The sequence below is a fragment of the Anser anser genome (assembly GCF_964211835.1).
Source record: "Anser anser genome assembly, chromosome: 5".
In the NCBI taxonomy this organism is placed as follows: Eukaryota; Metazoa; Chordata; class Aves; order Anseriformes; family Anatidae; genus Anser; species Anser anser.
Window position 1 is genome coordinate 1445832 of NC_139725.1, and position 13700 is coordinate 1459531.

General features: G+C 33.8%; 1 long non-coding RNA gene across 11 annotated transcripts in view; it reads left to right on the forward strand.

The window, feature by feature from the left end:
- The window catches only part of LOC310899701, a 158142-nt gene that overhangs the window by 15322 nt on the left and 129120 nt on the right, over nucleotides 1-13700 (forward strand). For 8 of the 11 annotated variants that reach the window (XR_014584551.1, XR_014584552.1, XR_014584553.1 and 5 more), the window contains 2 exons: nucleotides 12265-12412; nucleotides 13539-13602. This is a non-coding gene — a long non-coding RNA (uncharacterized lncRNA). Of the gene's footprint in view, nucleotides 1-8228; nucleotides 8737-12092; nucleotides 12413-13538; nucleotides 13603-13700 lie in introns of those variants that run through there. The other 3 variants (XR_014584561.1, XR_014584554.1, XR_014584558.1) reach the window with 3 other exon arrangements.

Below are 13700 nucleotides of genomic sequence, written 5' to 3' on the forward strand. Positions count from 1 at the left end.
CTCATTTTTGAACCAGTTTATGTCAACTGTATGGGCAATTTTGACTGCTTTGTTGTTTTACTAGATAAAATTTACTAAGTTAGAATGATATGACTGCCATAATTCCTTCCAGTTATTATGTTTTCCAATAGCAATAAAAATATTGCTAACATTGTGACTTATATCCTTCTGATAGCAAATTACTTTTTATGGACTCTGTGTTAATCTCTGCTCTTGAAATTCATACAATAAGAATGGCTGACAAAGTCCAAGAACTAAGGGTATTTTTTTCTGAAATTAAAAAAATAATAATAATGGATGAATCGGTTAAACGCAAGCCTAGATTACAAAGAATGAAAGAAAAGAACCTTCACAAATTGTGGCACAGAATTCAAAACTCATGCAGTTATACAGTGTTTTGATACCAGTCTCTTTACAATACATATGCATCTGTGAGGTGTGAACACAGCCCTTATATGATGTGAAACAAATAAGAAACTTAATACATTGCAGGCACAGAACCCACATTTTCCTGTAGAACTGTGCAACAGGATCCAGCTGATCACTTCAACAGTGTTATTATGTGGGAAGACAAATCTTGAAAACCATGTAAACTGATGGAATTTGTGTTCCTGCAAGTGCAAGCCAAACATTTTGAAAGGGCATATTCTTTTGGTTCCCAAGATATGACCTTCATGACTCAAAACTGAGAATTCTTATGCAAATGTTGATTTTTACTTCACATCACGTTAGCAAAAGCATCCAGCTAAAATTTAAAAACACTTCTAATATTAACTCTGTTCTTTGGCAAATTCACCTGTCAAAACTTCCAGCTTCCTGTTTTTCAACAGGGAGTTGTATTCTGAAGGCCAAAATAGCACTGTACTAAAACCTGTATACATGGATCCAAATAAATATTGAATCTTGAGCTAATTTGTAGTTGTTTTAAATGCTAATAAACACAAGGTTTATTCGTCAGTGTAAACTTGCTGGATAATTCAGATGAACAGATGAAGCTGGGGCTGTAATTCTCTGAAAACAATTTTGAGAATTGAATCTGATACATTTTAAAAATCTTTCTTGTACAGACTTAATACAGTAATTGTTTATTTGTTGTGTATTCACTGCAAAGGTCTTCAAAGGTTTAGATACAAAGTGCACTATTAAAGCGTTTGGAGTAAAAAAATTGCTAATACTAATGCCAACAAAAGCCAAAAGGTTATGTATATGGTTTAGTCCATTCATTGGATGCTCTTGACACTAGTGTAATATTGGTTCCTTTTTCTGTGATGTGTGGTTGCATGAAAGAAAGTAAAACATATCATAACTGGCAATTATGAAGGCTTGCATTTTCCCCTTCAGTTAAAATAGTTTATTTTGCAAGTCATTTATATAGTGAAAGAGTACATACTTAGATTTACAAAAATGGTGGTTTCCTATCACGAATTCTGTATTGAAATAGAGAATAACGATTTCTGCTCAGTTTTCTCTGCTTCCAGAATCTTAGTCTGCTTACGTATTAGGTGCCAGAAGTTTCTTAAGTGACTATATAGTTATTACTCAATATTTTCTTATGATAGATGTGGTTGATATTATCAGAATGATAGTAAGAATGTGAGTTGAGCAAATCTTTAGCAAGCTGGAGGAATTGGATGGCTCCTTAAGAACTGGGGACTTTTTTAGAGGAATGAGATCATTCTTGCCCTCACTGGACTTCATGTAGCCTCAGAATGATGAAAGTACCTTTTCCATAACTAGCTTTCTTACCTATCTTCTTAATCTTAGAAATTCTGTGACAGTAACAAGTACTCATTATCTCAGACTAGATGGTCATGATTCCTAGCCTGTTTCAGCAGAAGCAGTTTTTCTTTCCTCAGAGAAAATTACAAGATATCCATTTCTCTTTACTGTTTAGCTTTCCTCCTCCAGCCTGACTATAATGTTAGTTGCATAGTAAGTAAGTAAAGATATCCCTATGTATTTTTTTTTATTTTTGGTTCCTGACTTATAGTTCAAAATGTTTTAATATAAATTGTAAATGAATGAATAATGTTTGAAGCCATGAATAATTCTGGTTGATTTATTCAACTTACTTTCACTTCTAATCTGGCATACTTTATATTACCTGTTTGGAATTTCAAACCATATGAATTGCCTCAAGCATTTCCTCTCATGTTCTCTTTCTCTGTCAGATAGATTGCCATATAACCTAATGAACTTTATAGCAATTAGCTTGCTGAGACCCTGTTTCTTTTACAATTCCCAAGATTTGTGCTACAATGAATTATATAATTCATTGGTCTCTCCACCAGGGCAAAAACTTCATTACTAGCAACAATTGATGGCCCAGCCAATTTTCAGTCACTTCTTCAAATTAACTTAACCTGGAAATGCTTCTTAAATAAATAGAAATTGCAGGGTTTATTCGTGAATACAACAATTTCACTCTGTACTGCATTAAACCTAATACAAGCTATACTTAAAGTAGATTTTTCTTGAATTTCTATCAGTGATTTCTCAAGTGTTGATTTAAAGACATGACAGAATATGGGTTAGTCCTTAGTCATAGGAAAATTATTCAATTATTCTTGTGAAAGATGCAAATATTTCTATAATAGGACTCTCTTTACATGCATCTTGAAAACTAGTAGATGTCCTACTGCTAATAAAATTGCATCTCCCTGTTTTAGAGCTTCTCACATTTTCAAGAAAGATCAGAATTCTGTCTACATATTTCTGCTATTTCTGAAGGCAATAATTTGTTCCCTTGAGGATATAAAACATATTAGTTTTATTCTGTATCTAGACAAAGAATATAAATCTACTGTACCTAAAGAAGTTTTCTCTAAGTGCTTTTTTTTCTGGCTGGCAAGCTGGCTTTTACTTGAGTTAAACATTTGAAGCTGTACAATCCATGTAATTTCATACTTCAAATCTTATGTATCTTCTTTCTTTTTGACATAATGTGGGAATTAATTTTCATCGTACTTCTGCAATACACATGCTATTCAGATGCCAAACTCTTGTTTTCATAAGTGTCCCTTTGAATGCATTAAATTCAGTAGTTTATACAAGTTTCATTGAGGTTTATTTATAATTCCGTCAGAAGAATAACATATTCTCTATAAAACTACATCACCTAGTGTTCATTATATTTATCCTCTTGGATTCTTTGTTGGTAGACTCCAACCCTCAGTAGAACATGGCAAGCAGAAATGGTCTCGGGCTGTGTAGGGTACTGTTGACTTCTTGTGGTCACCACTCAGTCTTGCCTTTTAAAAGGCAAGATGCAAGATGCCCTGTTCAGCTTCTTACTTTCTAAGGGCTTAAATGAACTGGAAGATCCTTAGGTTCTTGGAATATCACCTTCAGTTATCCTTTGTTCATGACTATCTGTAATTTTTGCTCCTGAAGTATCTTCTCACACAATTTTTACTCAGCCACACCTTCTGTCAGTTGAAGAATATGTTTATTCTTCAAATAGTGGTAAGTGGAATTTTCATTTCTGCTTCCCGATTTGGCATCGTTTTCAGCTTGTGATAGAATTCCTGGTGTCCATTTTTGAGTGGTAAGTTGCTTAGAGATTTGTTGTTTTACAGCAGTCTCTGTTTCATGTATGTTCATGAACAAATACAATGTTTTTGTAGAGAAATACTGTGATATTGGATACTATGATTTTTGTTTTATGAAATAAAGGGAAACGATTATGTCCAACTGGCAATTCTTTACTAGCTGATGAAAAAAAAAAAAGTTTGTGTGTGTACTCTCCTCTGTTTGGTAGTACTTGCACATTTCTGGGCAAGTCCATCAGTTTCTGCTGTGCCATAGTTTATGGATAGGATGAGCTGTCAATCTGAAATAGACTCATTCTGTTAAGATGCACTCTCTACAATTGGTGGAATAAAAAATGAAGTTCATGTTGGTCAATTCTACTTTGACATTCTTTCTTCTGCTGTTGCTTCAGCATGTTAGGGATATTGCATGGAACAAGACAATAAAATAGCTAATGACAAAGTGAACTTTGCGTGAGATAAATTAAAGTTAATATGAAGAATGTTGCCTTATGTGAGATATTCCTGAGTTAGGGAAAAGGATTGGCAACTTGAATAATCCTGTTGTTTATTCACTGAAGGAGTAACTTTTAAAATTTTTTGGTTTTAGTCTGGTTATTTCTGTGATTAGTATTTATGCTATCTGTTTACTAGCAGTATGTCTTATTTTGGCTTCTGTCCACTTGAATACTGACTAGTTACTTTGGTTTTCAAAGGTGCATCAATGCTGAAATCTATCTGCAATTGGTGCTATAGCATTGTATATTAATCTGTCTTGTGCTGAATCATTTTTTTGCTCTTCATTTCCTTTTGGTCTTTTCATTTCTGTACTTTTAAAATACAGTGATTAACTTTTTCAGTTTCCTTTCTTTGTGATTGAAACTACCTGTTGGTGTATGCATGTGCGTGTATTTGTATATGTACACACTGCCTTTAGTGGGAAAAAAAAATTATAGTACTTAGAAACTTGTCCAGCTTCACTGTCTTTATGGTAGAGTCTGTCTTTGAACTGGTAAAGTAAACTGAAATAAAACGTCATAACTAGTTTTATATGTTACTGGAAGACAGAATGTTAGAATTTAATTTACACCTAAATAACATGAAATATTATTGTAGAATTATATGAAATTGTGTAGACAGTTTCTGTCTTCCAAATCTAATTTACTTCGTGGTGATTAATGGAGGAGATTTTTGTTCCTAAGTCACTTAATTTGTTCTGGAAATCCCACTTACCAGTATTTGGAGAATTAGCAGTTTCATTTAAGAACTTTCAAGTTGTTCTTCTATGTATTTTAAGATAAGTTCATTGAGGAAATTCTCAGTCTTGAAAACATGGGCATCCAAACAAAGGAAAAAATGACAGAATCATAATATGATATCATCTGACTGGGGAATGCCAAACCTTTCAAATAGTTGTAGAATATTTTTCAGTTATTTAAATAGGTGTCTGTGAATCATACAGTTAATATTTACTCTAGAATCTGAGTATACTGTTGAAGGCACTGAAGAATAGAAAAGCTGGAACTCAGTTATATATACTATACAATTTATAACCCATTTATCCTATACATAAATAGGAAATATATTTTCTCAATTAAATATTTTGATAAAAATAAGTAATTTCATTAATTTTATGATTAAGTTTTTGTCTGGGTCGCCTAACATTTTTATTCCAACTGATACTTATTTTTAAGAAAGCCAAATATGAGCATTTTATGACTTTCCTGTTGTATGGATGCAGGGTTCCAAACCACTGAAGATGTTCCCATATCTCTAATTTTACTCATTCACACATGGATTGAAAATGAATAGCCTGATGTGCTTTTTGATATTTTTTATTAAAAAAAAAAAAAGAAAAAGAAGATTAGTATTATTTCCATAGTAACTTTTATATATGATCTTGAAAGACTTTATTCTGCCTGTGACAGTCAGAATAACATGAATTATTTTTAACTGTTTGGGATTGGCCAAGTCTTTTCTTCTGAGGATTAGAGGGAAACCTTTGATTGCTTTTAATAGTTTCTGAATGTGACTTATGTGAAACTTTGTCATGCTGAAGTGTCTGTTTGCATTTACAATTTTTAAATATTTTATCTCAAGTGAATAGGAGCTTATTCTTTGCATTTGTGAAAGCAGAAGTTTTCTAGTTGGCTTGTATATCTGACTCAACCATCAGATGCATTCCTTTTAAAGGCAGAAAATTTGCCAAGTCTAGAACTATATATTTCATCCTGTGGTATCACTACCACATATATATTGATTACTGCCACCAAAAAAAAAAAAAAAAAAAAAAGAGGTCAGATCTTCACTATTGGAACACGTTTCAGATTAATTATACTTACTGAAAAAATATTGACTTGAAATTGTTTTAAAGAATTTCTCTAGAAATGTATTATTCCAGATATTTTTTACAGAAAGTCAAAAATAAGAATCATAATAAATCATCTAGGCTTTGCCACCATAATTATATTTGTATATAATTATATATACATATTTATATATTTTTAATGTATTTCGAAATACATTTTACCACATTCTCAGGTTATATGTGCATGCAAGCCTGAAATTATAAAGCACCTCTTGACTTGTGCTTCAGTTCCAAATGTACTTGTTACAATCATGGGCCCTTTTTCCTTTTTCTGTTTCTGAGCACTAGGGCTTTCCAGGTACTAGGCATGGCTCAGCTGCAGCACATCATTATGGAAATTTAAGGCTTAGAACAATCTTGATAAATGATATGTTATGTACATTTATATAGTTAACAGTTCTGTTTCCTATTTTACTTTTAAGAGGTAACTCCCTCATGAGAATCCCAGAAATGGCATGTGTCCAGTGGCTTCCTCACACTTTCAAGCAACACTTTTTTTTCAGATGATTGTATCCTTAATTTAATGGCTAGTGATAATAAACTATTTTGAAACCTGTTTCACAATGGGTAGAAATACATTTTATTTTTCAAGTGCTAGGCTATCTGCTGTGCCAAGAAATTCTCTGGCAAACAATTAATTATGTCCACAGATAGAGTCTGACAAAAAATGTGCTTCAAGCCACAAGTCAGAAGCTTAACCACTGTTTGTGTCAAGTTACTTCATGGCTTGTGATTTTGGTTAGTTGGGTGGGAATGTGGCTGTGAAGCAGTCTTCTTTGTTTGCAATACAGGCACCCGCTTTAGCCAGCTTATAGAGCTGTATGTAAAATGGCCTCTTTGCTTTCACTTAACAGGATGTCGTTCACCTTTCTGCTCTGCTGAGCACCATTGCATGACTTCACAGCCCAGGAATTAAACCCAACGCACAAAGCAGCTTTACCAGTAATTGTCTGCAGATTAAATTAAATGCCTGTTCTCATACAGTGTTTGTGAATTGTATCAGACCCACTTCTCAGTTTACACACTTGTTTCTGTCATTAAGAGGCAGCTACTGAAAAATACTGCAGTCCTTGGGAGTCCATCTCTCTCACGATTGGATGAAAGTACTGGGGATTTTGTGTGTTCAACATGATGTTAATTCTATTGTGTTTCACAATGAAACAAATAGCTTAGTCCTCTAGTAGAACATCAATGTATTTTATTGATGTAGCTACTGTCAGTTGCTCTGCTTTACGGTGTAACTTTTAAATCCCCACTATCACAACATTTGGCAGCGTGACATTTTGGTTTCATTTTTATGTAAAGTTTGGAGGGATGGGTATAATTCAGGTAGTCTTTTTTAATTGGCATAAAATAATCTTGACTAGTTTAAATAAGTCATGCCTTTTTCTTTTAAATTTTGTGTGTTGGATTTTCATATGTGGAGAGTATAAAGCTGTTACTTTATGAAGAAAACATTTAAACATAATGAAATTAAAGAGCCAGACAGTTTCTGTTGAGGTGGATTGATGTATGCATTTCCTCTATTTTCATTTTCTCATGATTGTTTACTGTACCACTGGATTGCATAACTTTTCCAGAAAATCTTGATGTGCTGCAGCCTGCTTTTTGCTTGAAAAGTATATCTCATCACTGACTGTCCAGCTGGTGTAGCTTATGAATAAGAGTTTGGGGCTCGTCATCTTTTTTAAAATTTCACAACCTCAAATTTCTCATTAACAGCATGCCCCATGGTTGCTAAACTTTTCCCACCAATCTTTCAATGATCTTGAAGACCAGCTCATTATCATGTTACTCAACATGATCTTTGCATAATTCCTATAATCAGGTTAGATGTGAAAGTCATCTCAAAACTTGAGTTTGGTGCAGTATTCTGTACAGAAGCAAAGATAATATGGAATTACCTTCACATTTCTTAACGCAGGGAAGTCTGGTTAAAATCTGACAGCAATCATTCAGCCTCAGACAGATTTTACAAATGTCCCTGAACCGCGATGGTTTTATTTATGAAAAACGCTTAAGATCGCTCCTTTTTGAAGAATAGTGTAGTTTTCAATACTATACTAATGTAGTTTTTAGAGTGGTGTTTTTTTTAACATTAAAGTTTTAATTCCTCCAACTTCTAACATGTTCTTACGAAACAGTTAAATCCATGGGACAACACTGAGTCATTTTAAGAGTTGGTCAAGAGTTAAGGTACTTTTTTGAATTGCATACTGCTTTCTAGTCAGAAAAGGAGATAGAATAGACTTTTGAAAATGATACACAGGTTAATCCTTTCTATTAATCCTTTCAAGTTTTATACAAAGGGATTAATTTTTTGTTGTTGTATAGAGTATGAAATTCTGCTTGCTGAAGGAAAAAGATTACATTTTTTTTCTTTTAAAATTGGTTGAAAAGATTTCATACATATTGTGTCAGGCACCTTGTGTACTAGCATTAGAAAGAAGATTCATTGTAAATGAAGTACATTATTTATTACTTCACAGTTATCTTCAGACATCTTGCCTTTATTTTAACCGATACTTCTGGAAACGACTGCTGAATGGGTGGGAACACAGGATACTCTCTGAGGTCTACTGTACTTAAATATTTTGGCAGAAGGACTTCCTTTCATTCCAAATTGGAAAGTTTTTACGAAACGGTTCTAAAGTGAGATTGAACAAAGTACCAAGAACAAAGTACCAAGATCAATTGGATGATTATCAACATACCTTGAAGTTCTGGCTAAGTCAGAATTTTAGGAGAAGTTTGCATCACAGCACTGGAGGTCTTCATCAGTGTAATGACGGATATTTTTTTTGTCAGCAACATGGGAAGGAGTTCAAGAAAGAAAAGGTAAATATGAAGACCATATTTCTACCAGTCCTGTGACATCAAAGTGTTTCCTTAGGAAACACCTGTGTCTATGGTGCAGATACAGCTGTATAGCCTCCTTCCAGCTCTTCATTTGTATTCTCAGCCTGGCTTTGCCTAAGGTTCTCATTAGGAAGCTGAAAGTACCAGGAAAATGAGAACCCACTGTGAAATGTTCTTACCTTAAATGCCATGCTATCAGGGCAGTATGTACATGATCATACATGTTATTCCATGCTAGACTTCACTTCGTTGTCTTATAATTTTTTTGTTTGTTTGTTTTGCTTTTGCTAATATGGTAGACGTAATTCTTCCTACTCAATCTCAGTCTGATTCAGCCTTTCTTCATTGTTCACATGACCAGAACTCTCAGCCAGGCCCTTATCATTTCATGTCTTGACAACTCCAGCCATTTTCATTCTAGTCACAACAAATACTGCCTTGCAACATTTATATATTTTTAAATATTTTTCTTCTTGTTATTTTGATGTTCCATTGTTCACTTTCTTGTACTGTGGGATTATTTGCTTTAACTTTCTAGACCACACCTTACCATCTCTTATATGTTTGAACTGGTGACTGTATGGCACCTGTAATGCCAGTCTTTATTGCCCTTTTAAGTGTTTCCAACAAGTATTTTTAAATTTCCCTCTATCCTATTTAATGCGTAGTATTAACTAAAATTCTTCAGCACTATCTCATTGTCCTTTCATTCCTTCCTAATTGGATCTCTAAATTCTACTGTAAATATATATTAAATAGTCAAACTACATTTGACTGTATAATAACAGTACAAACCTATCATAATACTTTAAAAACCACGTGGGAATTCTTGGCTACCACCAAATGAAGCTCTGGCACTAATTCAACCAATGCTAAAGTGAATATGATTGTTGTTAAAAGTGCAACTTGTTCATTACAATGTTACTTTTATTAAAGCTTACCAGGACAGTGTTGTAACTGAATGTCTCGTCCATATCAATCTATCTAATGTAGTTTTCTTGACAGTAAGTTGATGGTAAGAGTCTATTGGGAATTCTTTTTTCTTTTTTTCTTTCTTTTTTTTTTGTGGTAAGAATTACAAGGAAGTTTTTTTTCAGATATGTCTGCATGGCTACAGTCTTTCTCCTTAAGCATGGCAGTATGGCATAAGCATCTACTTGCTACTTGGGTACCTCAGGCTAACATTAGATTCCTCTGAGATTCTCAAAACTGTTGCTTAGCAACACCTCAAAAAAAGCAGACACCCCAAAACTCTAAATATTATCTGTTTTTTTTGTTGTTGTTTGTTTGTTTGTTTTTTATGATGTTAGCTAAAAAGTTTTGTATGCACAATCAGTTTCTGTGCACTGTGCTGACATGCAGCTTGGCAGCTAAGCCCCGTATGGGTTTTAACATATTATACGATCTCCCTCCCTCCTGGTCGATTTTTCTCTAGCAGCACAAAGGATAGAGACTTGTGGGGCTGACATGCCTACATGCACTCCTTGCTCTGCTTGGGTTTTGCTTTGTGTTTTCTCTCTGTGAGGAAAAGTTTGGCTTGGCTTAGGTTCCCGGTGCCAAGAGAGTGGATTTTCATTTCAGTTGCAAGGCATGGAGCTAGATATGAAGTATCAAGTTATCTTCTGCTATATTTTTTTTGAATGACTGGTGTAGGTAGCTGCTTTTCTTTATTTTCTGTCCTCAATGATCTCTTTGTAAGATGTTTCATTTTGGCCAGGCATTTTGTACAGGTCCTGGATGCCTGTCTCAGAATGTCGATTTCCATTATGTTACAGAACCAACTAATCGTGTTCCCAAAGAAGTATAAGCAGCCTATATTGTTTGTCTGTAATTTGCTAATTTCATAATTTTCTATGTCTCTCCCCCCAGTTTCTGCCTGCCTGTGAAATCCCGTTGTTTTGTAAGAAGCAAAATATTTGGGTGATGAGCAAGTAGAAGGGAAACTTATCTACAGTTATCTACTTAACGCATCACAGTGGCTTTGAACTACTTCATTACATGTTCATTAGTTCATGTTACAGTTGATACCAACTTAATCCTATTAGTATTTAGCATGTTGTACAGCTATGGGAGTGATAATATGGAAGGCTTTTGTAAGGAAGTACTCATAGCCTTAGATTGCTGTGAAAGCCTTCTTACTGTCTTCATTACAAGCTGGGAGAAGGAAATTGCTTGCATACTCTAAGGCATAACAAGGGAGGTTACATTTTTACAGAAAACAACAATATTTTGTCAGAAATAACTGCACTAATTGCTACCACAAAATAACAATTTATAAAACTACTGCAAATAAATTACCCAAACAGGGTAATAACAACTTCATAAGTACTTATTTCTATTTCTAATCAATGATAGCATGATCCAAGAAACTATTGCCCTGATGCAGGAAATCTTAGCTTTCACTTTTGATACAATTTTGAAGACCCAATTGTATTCAAATTACCTTTAGAAATTTAGCTGAGATTTCTGTTTAGTCTGGATAAGATAGTCACATAAACTAATCTTAGAATATCATACTTAATCACTACGGTGGCAGAGGGGAGTAAAAAGTACAAGTTTTAAGTCAGCAGATTTTGTGTTTAATTTGCAAATGTATAACAATATTATATGTCAATGATCTGGGATAACAAATGCCCATAGGAAAGTAATCTGAAATTTAAATATGCAGATAAGTACTGGACCAAGAATGAGTGTAGTATTGTATAAAATTAGAAAGTAAGGAAAACATGGCAATAAAAAATGGTGGTATTAAAGCTGCCTGTAAATATTCCCATGTCTGTAACATTTACAGATACAGTCTGAGAACAGGCTTCAAGGTTTTATTGTATTCTGAGAAATATTCCTTAGAATATATTCAGGATTGAAAACTACCTTTGTAGACAGTATGATAAATGCAAGAGGGAGCTCTTGTGAAATTGACCTTTATTGAGCTTGATCGCCACAAAATAAAAATCCAGTTAAGGCATTGAAAAGATAAAGAAGACCATCTGTGAGGGAATTTGCCACAGATCTAATTGTAAGCTAATTTTTTAGATAAAGAGGGTATTGTACTTTGCAAGAGATAAAATAAAGAAGTTAGAAATCATTTTAAGTTATGGTATCAAAGACTATTTGCTGTGAATATGAGCAAATTGAATAAAAGTAAAGAACCAGTGCTTCTTGGTCAGTTAAGCATGAGGTTACATGCACATTCTTTCGTGAAAGGATGATACTGCATTCCACTGAAAATGCTTGGGGCAGCGTTGTGAGAAACACATTTCTTACCCTGAGACATCTTACCTGATTTCTAAAATTCAGCAGTGGCCATATGCACTAAACTTTAGTTTGTTCCACAGGTGATGGCAGGGGGCATGAGATAATGAGTTCCAGGTGATGGAGGAGAGGCAGCTTTTTGTACTGCTTAACTGAAGACTGTTTGGCACAAAGAATGATTAACTGCTACTTGGTTGATTTTTGTACTAACAGGGGACAGGGAAAGATAACGTTTGTTTTCTTCATCTTTTACAGGTAATTTTTCAGGTTCTTGTTAACAAATACCTTAAAAGAAAAAAAAAAAAGAAGAAAAAAACGATTGTGCATGATTAAATTCATAGAGAATGAATTAGGAAGCAAAGTTTGTGGGGTGACTAAAAGTGCTTCACAAAGCCTCGTTAAGGTTAGTAAAGTAGTAAAATACTGCTCTAGCTATAGAAATGATATTGCTGATAAAAAAAAAAAAACACACAAGACATTTGCTTAAAGCTTAGCCTAGATTAGATGAAGGTAATAGTGCGGTAATGCAATCACTATCAACTGCTGAAGTTTGCCTGTGCAGATTGATAAGTTATGTAAATAAGAGTTTGATTTATAGATTAAAAACTTCTAAAATTGTCCTATTAGTAAAGGTAGGAGACTTTCTCATTACAGTACCTACCAAAGAATCAGTGATCTTCTGCAGCGTAGACCTAAATTTAGGAATAGAGAGAAATCTAATACTCAGCAAGTGTGCTTCAAAGTCAAAACACTATTAAAATACTTTTTAATCTGCTAAATAAGGTAGAATAGTCTACACAGAAACCTTTGATGCTGTATATCTCGCATGAGCACCTGTAGTCAGCATGATCAGACCAGCAACTCTCCTGAAATGTTATTTAGATCTTGTCTGTCTGGAGGTGATCAGGAGCATTAAACATATTACGACAATGTGCTTGATTGAAGAATTTTAAATCCCACCTCTTACTTGCATTATATCCCTCTCCTTTCAGTAAGCTTTTTTAAAGATTTTTAACTGCTTAGCTCACATAAATACTGTGTATTTCTGTAGCTAAGACCTTACTATATATTTTCTAATTAAGATAAAAAGACTTAAAAAGAATGAGTAGAAGGACCCTGTCATGGGATATATGAAGATGAAATATATTCTACAAGGAACTTATATATGATAATATACGCTGGGATGTATGTTTAATCTCTCTATGTAAAATCCGTATCATTCTGATCACATTATTTTTTAATAATTTTAAGCCTATATATATCTTTAGTACTTCTGTAGTGGTAGTATTATTTCAAAGATGGCTCTAAATATGTCCCAGACTTTGTAATTGGCTTCTTTATTTTCTAAGCTTTTCAGGTATAGTTGAACATGTTTCCTACAACAGTCAAACTTACAAGTGCCGCTTCTCATGGCAGCACTCATAACTAATCCAATATTTGTTCATCAAATGAAAAAAAATTGTATTACTGTAATCTGCTTAATTACTTTATTGTATCCATCTGCTCTTTTTTTTCTTTTCAAAATACAGGTGCATCCAGACCACAGCTACTTTTGACCCTACCAGCTATTTTTCACGTTTTATGCTGAGAGAGGTATGTTGCATGAATAACAACTGAAGCCTGATTTCATTAGTGAGAGTATATCTGTTTGTTTTGGTATGGTTTGTTTTGTTTCAAGTTTCTCTTACCTT